Genomic DNA, 10,170 nt, shown 5'->3' with positions numbered 1-10,170 from the left:
GGTTTCTGCTACTGTGAGAAGAGTGAACTAAGAAGACAGCAAGGAAAAACCAGTCCTATCTCCCCCTCAACCACTAACCCTTCTTCTCTCTATTATTCTGCCTCCTCTCTTCTTCGTCTCTCTTCTTCTCTCTATTCTTCTGCCTCTTCTCTTTTATTTCTCTCTTCTTCTCTTTTTCTCTCTCTAAACTCGTTAAGTTTGGTTTTCAAATGGCATTGTTCTTGTCTGGTCGAGATATATAAAGGCACCGCTATCAACGGTCATTTGTTTGTGACGGTTGGATTCGTTTTTTCCATTGGTTGGGACATTGGATTCTGCCGAAACACATCCAACGGTTGGCAACTTCTTGCAAAATTGTCTCTCTCGCCCTCCCTCTCTCTAGGTAACATTGGCTGGCATATATATAGTAAGACCCAGTTTCTACGCGGCAAATAGAAATACGGGCCTGTTGATAAATCTATTTTTCAGATGGATTTTAAGACTTAAATAAATAAATTTTAAAAATTAAAATTAATAAATCTAATAAGAAAATATTTAGACCGTTTGTTTGTATTATTTTATATTTATCTTTAAAATGGATGCTTTACACGTTCTAAACCGCATATGTAGAAATGTTGTCCAATCCATATGAAACAATTTTCCACATGTTATTTATGGAGACGTAGTAATTAGAAAGGGAAAGGGTTTCTACGAGTCATGGGACTCATAGGGACTCATATATAGAGATGAGTCATCTCTTAAAAATTCATTTTTGAGATAAATTTTAGACCTAATTTTTAAGGAATATATAACCTTTAACATGGACATCATGAATTTATTAGAAAAACAAATTTTAAAAGCTGAAACAGATAATTTTACGAATGAAATATTTAGACCATTGGTTATAACTTTTTTCGAAAGAAACTACCCATATGAATCCATCTTTAAGATAGATGTTTTATGCCTCTGGGAATACAAATTTAAGAATTTGTCCCCTGGTGCATACAACAAGTTTCCAATCTGAAGATGGTGATACCTCAAACAAAAATAAATTTGAGAAAAAGAAAAAAGAATAGAAATCTAGAAACGATGCGGTCCCTTCCACATACACATAGAAGGGACCTACAACGGTACTCCTGTAGGTGTCCAACATACTTGAATTTCCTGGAGTACGAGACTGATTTATTTGACATAAATTTCAGGAGAAAAAAAATGAGTTCCTTCGCCTAAATTTCACAATCAAAAGTGAACTAAGTTGAAAGTTCATTTCTTTGATATAAATTTCAAGAGAAAAAAATGAGTTCCTTCGCCTAGATTTCACAATCAAAAGTGGACTAAGTTAAAAGCTTAAATTATATCTTAGCTCGTTTTCCCTTAAGAGTCAAACTATTTTTTTTGTTAATTCAGATGTAGTGCGGTTCTCATACTTCCAAGCATATTGCTTTATTGTTGGTTGGTCCTTTTTGTTCCCCGTCTAATGACCTTTTTGATTTGAGCAACTAGGCTGGTAGAGCATGATAGCTTTCTTATGATCCACCGGTTAAGAAGTTTGGATTTACCTTTTGTCATAATGATGAGTTAGAAGTTAAAAGAGTTATTAAGCAAAGTCATTGGAGAGTAATCCATTTTTTCGACTACAAAAAAGTGTTTGCTTAAGTTTAATAGTAATTTTTTGTAACTACAGCTCTGAGGGAAGAAGACGCAATCCGTTTGGCTAAGTGTTTGCTTAAGTTTAATAGTAATTTTTTGTGGACATTTTCTAGCTTCTTGAATACCATGGCACCGAAAAAACTCCTACCATTTAGACTGGTTGTTAAGAAGGGAACCCTTCAACAGAGCAGTAGAGACCGCCTCTTTTTAATCTTGATCATGAAGAAGAAATGCAAACAGAGAATCCTAGTAATGCTATTGTGGACCCTCAACAAGTTCAAACTATGGTGGCGATGGATGGCTCTATTGAGGAAGCATTGATGATTCCCCCGTTAAATGTTTTCCCAGCTGAGAACCTAGAGTTGATTTCTTTTAAGGATTACAAGTTCTCGCATCTGATGATGATGAACATGAGAATTTTGAAAGTATCCTTGGGGACATGGGAGTGACTTTCAATGCTCTGAATAGACAGGTTGCAGATGCTTTATGAGGAAAGGTCTAGAGGGCCAAGGAGGAAGAAGGAGTAAGGTGGGAGACAAGGTCATCGAGACTCCTGCTGAGAAGACAAAAGCTGAGGGCAAAGGGATTGCCAAGAGTATTCCCAAGCCTACAAGATCATCGCCTAGCCTTGCACCTCAAAAAATGGATCAAGGTGGTGGTGGTTTGATCATCCTAAGTGATGACAGTGTAATGGAACCCGTAGAATCATGTACGTCCATATCCGCTGGGAAGGTGAGGAGCTTGTCGAAAATGGAGCTACTTATGCACCAAAATGAAGCTAATAAGTTGGAATGTTCGGAGCCTTGGTGAGTTGCGTCGTAAGAAGGAGGTAAAGCTTCTTGTCCATAAATATAAGTTGATGTTTTGTTATTGCATGAAACTAAATTACCAAATCCGTCTCTTTTTATTGTCAAGGAGATTTGGATTTTGGGTTTGTTATTTTTTGTGGGGCGGATTATGTCGGTGCCTGTGGGGGTTTATGGATTGTGTGGGATCCTAATGTTTCATGTTGTCCTAACATCATTACAAATACTTGTTTTGTGGGAGTTATTTTGGAAGGTCATTTTTCTTCTTATATGCGGTTGTTGATCAATGCTTTTAGAAGTGTGAGGGTCGCCTCTAAGTCACTGATATACTTAGACTATGTGCCTCATGTGATTATGTGTTGCATAGGGTTAAGAGAACTAAAAGGAAATAAGAACCCCAATATCTAAGTATAATAACCCTACATGGGATGGTCATGACTCATAGGGAATGAGTCGACACTCTGATACGAGAACAACTTGTGGCATGTGCACTCACAATTGCGCAAGAAGCCACTCTTCTAAGTGTAATTATCCAACTAGGAAGAGCTGGTACACATGTGCAGGGACCCTATATATTATTGTTTCTATGTCCCCAAGAGCACACCTGTAATTCACTCACACCTAAAAGTATTGGAAAATTGATTGGGATGACATTGATAAACCATATTATGCGTCCTTACCAGAGCCTTTGGATTATAGGCTTGTTACGTCATTCCAAGTTAATGGACCATCATCCCGAACTAGCGCAGTGCAGTACTCTGATACTAAAATTTCAACCCATAGATCTCATTTACTTCTTGTCCAATTTTGTTTTGATATCAAAATAAGTATTTTTTTTATATGAAAAATGATTTTGAGATTTTTAAGAAATTTTGGCAATTTTTAAAATTTTTTTGGAGTTAGAATATGAGGTTTTTTAATTTATTTGGGGTATATTTCAATCAAGGAAAGCTAGTGGAGGCCACACGTACTATCCAAGTGGCTATAAGGTGACACAGGGCACCTCATGGGACCGACATGCCTCTAACATAAAATCCCCTTAGGTGTCTTTCCTTGGAATTTGTGTGTTTTATAATAAGGAGTTTTATATAGTTTAAATGAAAAATAGTTCTATTACTTAAGTGAGTAATTTTGTCACACGCTTTAGATGGCACTCATGTAGTTTTTTTTCACATGTGTCTAGGGTTGAGGATACATCATGAAATTTTGGCTTAGGCCCTAAGTCTTGGATGATAATCATAGTATAAATCACATTTTGGTGTGGCATCATCTATTGGCTAAGGTCAGGTGAAATTTTTGAAATGGCTTCATTTCCTTTTGAGCAAATATAGATATGGCCATTTGAGTTCTTTACGGTGTCTAGCCCACTTGATGCTCCATACTTAAGGTGATCCCCATAGCCTCTACTCTTTTATTTTTAGAGTATTTCTTCTGTCTTTTTATTGCTGTAAATTTGTGATTACAATAAAAATTTTCTCCTTTTATGCTCGAGTGTTTGTGATCTTTGATTACCTTGTAAAACTATGCATCCACACCACGTAATGTGCATAGTCTAGTTTTCAATCTTGAATTTATACACCACTTTCTCTACCATTTGGTTAATCTAATTTCTTTGAGAATTATATGAGATATTTCATGCATACTAGCAAGCATTTAGTGATTCTTTGAATGCCCCATCATAGTCATTTGATCCTAAAGCATTTCCCTTGTGAATCAATACTTGTTTTCTCTTGTCTATGGTCATATACTCCCATACATCATAAGATGTCTATGCTCATTGTTTTTATCAACATTATCATCAAAAGTACATTTATGTCTCTCATTTTGAAGCTAATAAAGTGGTTAATAATTGAGCATAAGCTTGTCGTCACATAAGTGAGACAAGCCCTTTGTATCACAGTCGTCCGTGCTGTCATACATGGGACAAAATTAAGACCCTAAAAGGTCCGCTTATGTGATCTTGGCACAAAGGGTTTGACAATTGGCTTCCCCTTGATACTTTTCACTTATTTGCTGTAATTTTGAGTTTTTAAATGTTTTGTGGTATGGAGAGTTGATCATGTAATGTTTGGAGTTGGTTTATATTGTTTAGAAAATTATATGTGCACAATGTTGTCAGATTCTCTTCGGAGTCGTCTTCGATTTGGTGAGAAAATGAAGCAATTTAGTGCTTTAGCCGATCGGGGGAAGACTTCAAATATTTTTAATTTAATAAATAAATTAGATATATATCTAAAATAAATAAAAATAATGAAAAAATAAAAATTTCAAAAAAATGAAAAAAGAAAAAATATTTTTATATAGATATTTCTTTGCTTAGGCCGAAGAGGCCAAGCTTCAGCAAAATCGGCTTGAATCATACCCAAATTTGATTGAAGTGGCCCAAATCTAACTGAAACGACAGTACCAAGCTTCGCTTCACTTCGGTCTGGTCGCTCTGAAAAATGTGCAAATTTAATTTCAAATGTTTAAAAAAAACATCATGACTCCTAATGAACTACCAAAGAGCAAACACATTCGGGGTCAAATTCACCCATGTATTCCATATCATAGAAATACAGGCTTTACCTATCATACTGAGAGCGGAAGAGTTCCATAGGCTTGAACCTATGTTACAATTTACATCAGCCTGAAAGCTAGATTCGGGCCTTGAAGTCTATACATAGGATTCTAGGAAAGGAAAATATACAAACACACATCAAATAAATCAATACCAAGGCCATCATGAGCCTATATACCTGACTTTATGCAGAGGTATTATATGGATGGTCTGCTCCTTCGATATCAAGCTTATCGTGAGTCTAAATTTAATAGCTTCTCTCTCTCTCTATCAGATTATTGCAATGTAGCAGCAACAACAGTAGTATCAATGGGCTGATCCTTAACTTACTGAAAAATACAATCACTCTCTTCTATCTCTCTCAATCATGCAAATATCATCAAAGAGTGTTTATGTCTCAGTCTCTCACTGAGCTGAACTGATCCAATCCTGTCAATCCAATGAAATTGAAGTCCTTTCCTCATCAAGAATTGAGGTTTATATAATCCTTCAATAGTTGATAAGCATAAAAGCTTATCATGTTTATCCATTCGTTTATCACATGCCTTTATCTTTTATAATTGAGCCATAGACGATAACCATGTATCTTTGTTTGAATGTGAATGCTCTCATAGATGGCTTTGTTGATAACTACATGCTTGGTTAATGTTCATCTTATTTGACATTTGAATTCGAATTCGAAGCTCTAAGATTTCAGCAGGAACACCATGTAAGAAAAATAAGGGATTTTGTTATTCGTATCCATCGTCGATTAAGTTGTTGAAGCCAAGTTCTACCATGTCCGCATATTTCTTCTACCGCTTCTTGGTGATGAACCCTTTGGTCATGAAATTTGGAGAGATTGTAGAGAACCCAGAGACGAACCCAATGATCCAAGTTTCGCTTCAAATAGATTATATATGAGAGAGATATCGTTCAACAAAGTGGACCCTTTGCTGCTAGAAATTACGCCAGTAGGATTAGTGATTTGCATGCTCAACCGCTCCTACCTCAAGAATTAATATAATGTCGCACCTTTTAATGGTGATAAAGCATTAAGTCAGGAATCTAATGGTCATGGGTCAGCATTAATTCAAAAATCTAATGGTCCTGGATCCATGACAAAACTCCTCGTATATAGAGAGAAACCTCAATTTTGATGACCGGAGGTCATCCTGGCTTTGACAGACAGCGTATAAGGCCCTTGATTGTCAATGAATACAGATGAGGAGTTAAACCATTTCTGAATACTGTGAAACTTCACGGTAAGGGATATAATGCCTCAATTATGAATCCTTGAAAGTCTCGACTTCATCCCAAACATAAAATTTGGGGTGTCGGTCAAGGCATATCTTGACCACCAAATGAATACGGGTGCTAGGGTTAAGTCAACTCCGAATGATGCCCATTTTGTATAATTCTTGGACTTAAAGGCATATGAAACCTCATGAATCACATTTGCAAGGATGCACCTCATTGTGATATCATATGATGAGGCTTTCCTTAGGCTCCATCCATCAAACACTTTATCCTTGGCCAACGATGGATTCAAAGAGACTTATCGCATCTCACCAAACTCCTCCAGTATCATTCAGAGAGGTGTATATGGGCCATTGGATTGTATATGTATCTCATAATTTGTCTCAAATTGATATGATTTCATGGTCTCTTATCATCGATCATTAGTCACGATGCACATGTGTGACCGATGATGGATTAGGAAGCTTATCATTCTGTATCAAATTTATCATTCTGTATCAAATTATTTCACCTATCATATGGAGAGGTATATATGGGCCTTAGGAGCATATATATCCTAAAACTCTTCTCCCGTTTGAGATGGTAAAGGTATCTTCTATCATCAATTGTTAGTCAAGGAGAACATTAGACCAATGTCAGATTGGATAGTGTCATACCACATCAAATTCCTTTAATATCTTATGAAGACACATGTATGAACCTTAGGAGTATATGTATCTTAGAATTTGTCTCACACTGATATGGTTTGACTCCTCTCGTTATCATTAGTCATAAGTCATGATATATATGAGTTGACTGATAAACAATACTGTAAAGGCATCTTGGAGCCTTCATATGATGAGTCCTGGGAATATCATATCTTCATATCGTTGTATCATATCAGGGTTGTATCTTTGGAAATATCTTCACAGATCACGCTCAATATCTTATCGACTGTCCGTCAAGACATCTATCTGGCACCAGTTAAGCACTTGTTTTATAATTACACCTTCAATTCATTATGCGTCTGGTTAAAATGTACTTATTTTGTATGGTGACTAAAAACACAGCCAACAAAACCGCCCCAAATGTTATATGTGTGGGAGAATCCCAAAAGGTGTGTGACATCAGGTGATTTGGTGGTTTACCGACATCGATTATCCCTTTCATCATGGTCATGCATACATGCCTCGTTTTCCTCAAGAATTCCTTTCATCTAAGAGTCTTGAATTAATGGCGGAACATACTCATCAAATCGTCATTTCTCAACACATTATCATCAGTATCCCTTATTTCCAAGAGATCACTCCTTCGGCTTCCATGTGAGTGCCTATAAATATCGGTTAGCTATGAGAACTCTACTCACATCACATCATAAGTTCTCCAAACCCAAACTTCCCTCGTCAGCTATCCATCTCTCTAAATCCCGACCTTATTGCTGCTATTAAGGGTAGTAGGGATCATATAATAGACATTCCCCTAGCCGTTATGGCAGCAAAGGGTAGTCGCAGCCAATCTTCCCACTTTTGGGTTGTTGGCATATCCTCATCTTCTTCAGAAGACTTTGAAGAAGGGGCCCATGAGGCAGCCTCAAAGGGAAGGCTTAAAAAAAACCCAACCCAAATCAAGCAACTCGCCTACAAGAGCTAGTGAAAAAGCTTTGACCTGTGACTAAACTCATATCATGAGCACTGGTTGTCAGACAAAGCCTTAACATTAGTTGTCGGTCAAAGCTTTAGGATGAATATATCTGGAATAAGTCCAAGGTTGAACTTATGACCTAAGCCATATCATGAGCATTAGTCGTTGGTCAAAAACCTCTGACAAATATATCTGGAATCAATCCGAGGTTTAGACCTATGACTTGAGCCATACAAGGGGTATTAGTCGTCAATCAAAGCCAAAGACAATATATATATATATATATATATATATATATAAGAAATGAGTCTAAGGTCGGATCTTCGACTTAAGCCATATGGTGGGCAATTGTCATTGGTCATACTCTTAGACCAATATGAGAAGTGAGTCTAAGGTCGAACCTTCAACATCAGCTATAACAGGCATCAGGCGTTGGTCAGAGTCTTAGACCAATATATGAGAAATGGATCTAAGGTTGAACCTTTGAATTAAGCCATGACAAACATCAATCATCCATCAAAACCTTAGGCAATATATGAGATATGAGACTAAGGTCGAACCTTCGACTTAAACCATAATAGGCATGAGCTGTCGATTAGAGTTTTAGACCAATATATGAGAAATTGATCTAAGATCAAACCTTCGAATTAAGCCATGATAAGCACCAGTCACTTGTCAGAGTCTTAGCCTAATATATGAGAAATGCACCTAAGGTCGGACTTTCTACTTAAGCCATGACATGCATGAACTATCGGTCAATGAGTCTAAGGTCAAACCTTTGACTTAAGCCTTAACATGCATGAACTATCGGTCAAAATCTCAGACCAATATATGATAAATGGAACTAAGGTTGAGCCTTCAGCTTAAGCCATGACAGGCATCAGTCGTTAGTCGGAACCTTGGTAATAAATGAGATACGAGTCTAAGGTCGAACCTTCAACTTAAGCCATAACAGGCATGAGCCATCGATTAGAGTCTTAGACCAACATATGAGAAATGGATATAAGATCGAACATTCAACTTAAGCCATGACAAACATCAATGATTTGTCAGAGTCTTAACCCAATATATGAGAAATGTAAGGTCAGACTTTCGACTTAAAGTCATGACAGGCATCGGTAGTTGGTCAGAGCCTTAGACCAATATGAATGATATGCAGATGAGTTCCGATTAATTGAAACTCTTTTATCCTATTTTAGATGTCATGTGTCCCAAGAAATTCCTGAAGGAAGGAGATGATTGGTGGGAAAAGTGCACCAGAGTTGAATTAGCTCGTCATAGACCCGTATACCAAGCTGACGGCAATGTCAATGAATATCTAAGATGGCCCCTTTCTATCAATTATTTGATCGAACCTCTTGGCCTTGGCAAGTTTAGCAAGGATTATCATCCGGGTCTTCCTCCATAAAGCCTCCTTCTCCATTATGCGCATAAAATTGTCGTTGGAAATAGAATATTTCCTATACTTGCACATCTAAAACAAGGATATGTTTTATATATATATATATATATATATATATATATATATATATATATATATATGTATATATATATATATATATATATCTGTGTTTGTGTGTGTGTAATATATACATATATATATTACACATATCCAACGATATATATAAATATGTGTGTGTGTGTGTGTGTGTGTGTTTTACATATATATCTGTGGAATATATATATGTGTAATATATATATATATATATATATATATATATATATATATATATATATATATATATATATATATATATATATATATATATATATCGTTGGATATGCACATAAAATTGTCGTTGGATATGTTTTAGATATATATATGTGTAATATATGTTATATATATATACATATATATATATATATATATATATATATATATATATATATATATATATATATATATATGTGTGTGTGTGTGTGTGTGTGTGTGTGTGTGTGTGTGTGTGTGTGTGTGTGTGTATGTGTAATATATATATGTTTTAGATATATATATGTGGAATAGATGTATATATATGTGTAATATATATATATCGTTGGAGATGTGATATCTAAAACAAGGAAATTAATACCAAAGAAAAGAAAAAAAAAAAAAAGGAAAATATCTCCTTATCCCCTATTTTTAACTTTCATATCTCATGAGATCCAAGAAATGAAAATGTTGCTTGTTAGCAAAATGCCTTCATCTTTTCTATTTTACAATCCCCTGGACCCCTTTAACCATAAAATTTTGATCCAAACAAATACTAAAATGACGCCCTATTTAAACTACATCACTCTCTCTCTAAAACTCAATCTCTGTCTCTTCGCTTCTCG

General features: G+C 35.8%; 1 long non-coding RNA gene across 2 annotated transcripts in view; it reads right to left on the bottom strand.

Moving 5' to 3' along the window:
* LOC148779121 (uncharacterized) overlaps nt 1–388 on the bottom strand; it is a 75,702-nt gene extending 75,314 nt beyond the window's left edge. Inside the window, exon 1 of one of the 2 annotated variants that reach the window (XR_016047683.1) lies at nt 1–388. This exon is cut by the window's left edge and continues 126 nt beyond it. This is a non-coding gene — a long non-coding RNA (uncharacterized LOC148779121). The other variant, XR_016047682.1, reaches the window with a different exon arrangement.
* Between the last annotated feature and the right edge of the window lie 9,782 nt (nt 389–10,170).

This window comes from Amborella trichopoda, chromosome 13 (assembly GCF_054954075.1).
Source record: "Amborella trichopoda isolate Santa Cruz 75 chromosome 13, AtrichopodaSantaCruz75HAP2 v2.0, whole genome shotgun sequence".
Classification (NCBI taxonomy): Eukaryota; Viridiplantae; Streptophyta; class Magnoliopsida; order Amborellales; family Amborellaceae; genus Amborella; species Amborella trichopoda.
The sequence above is the reverse complement of the archived record's forward strand: the minus strand, read 5'-3'. Positions and strand labels throughout refer to the sequence as shown.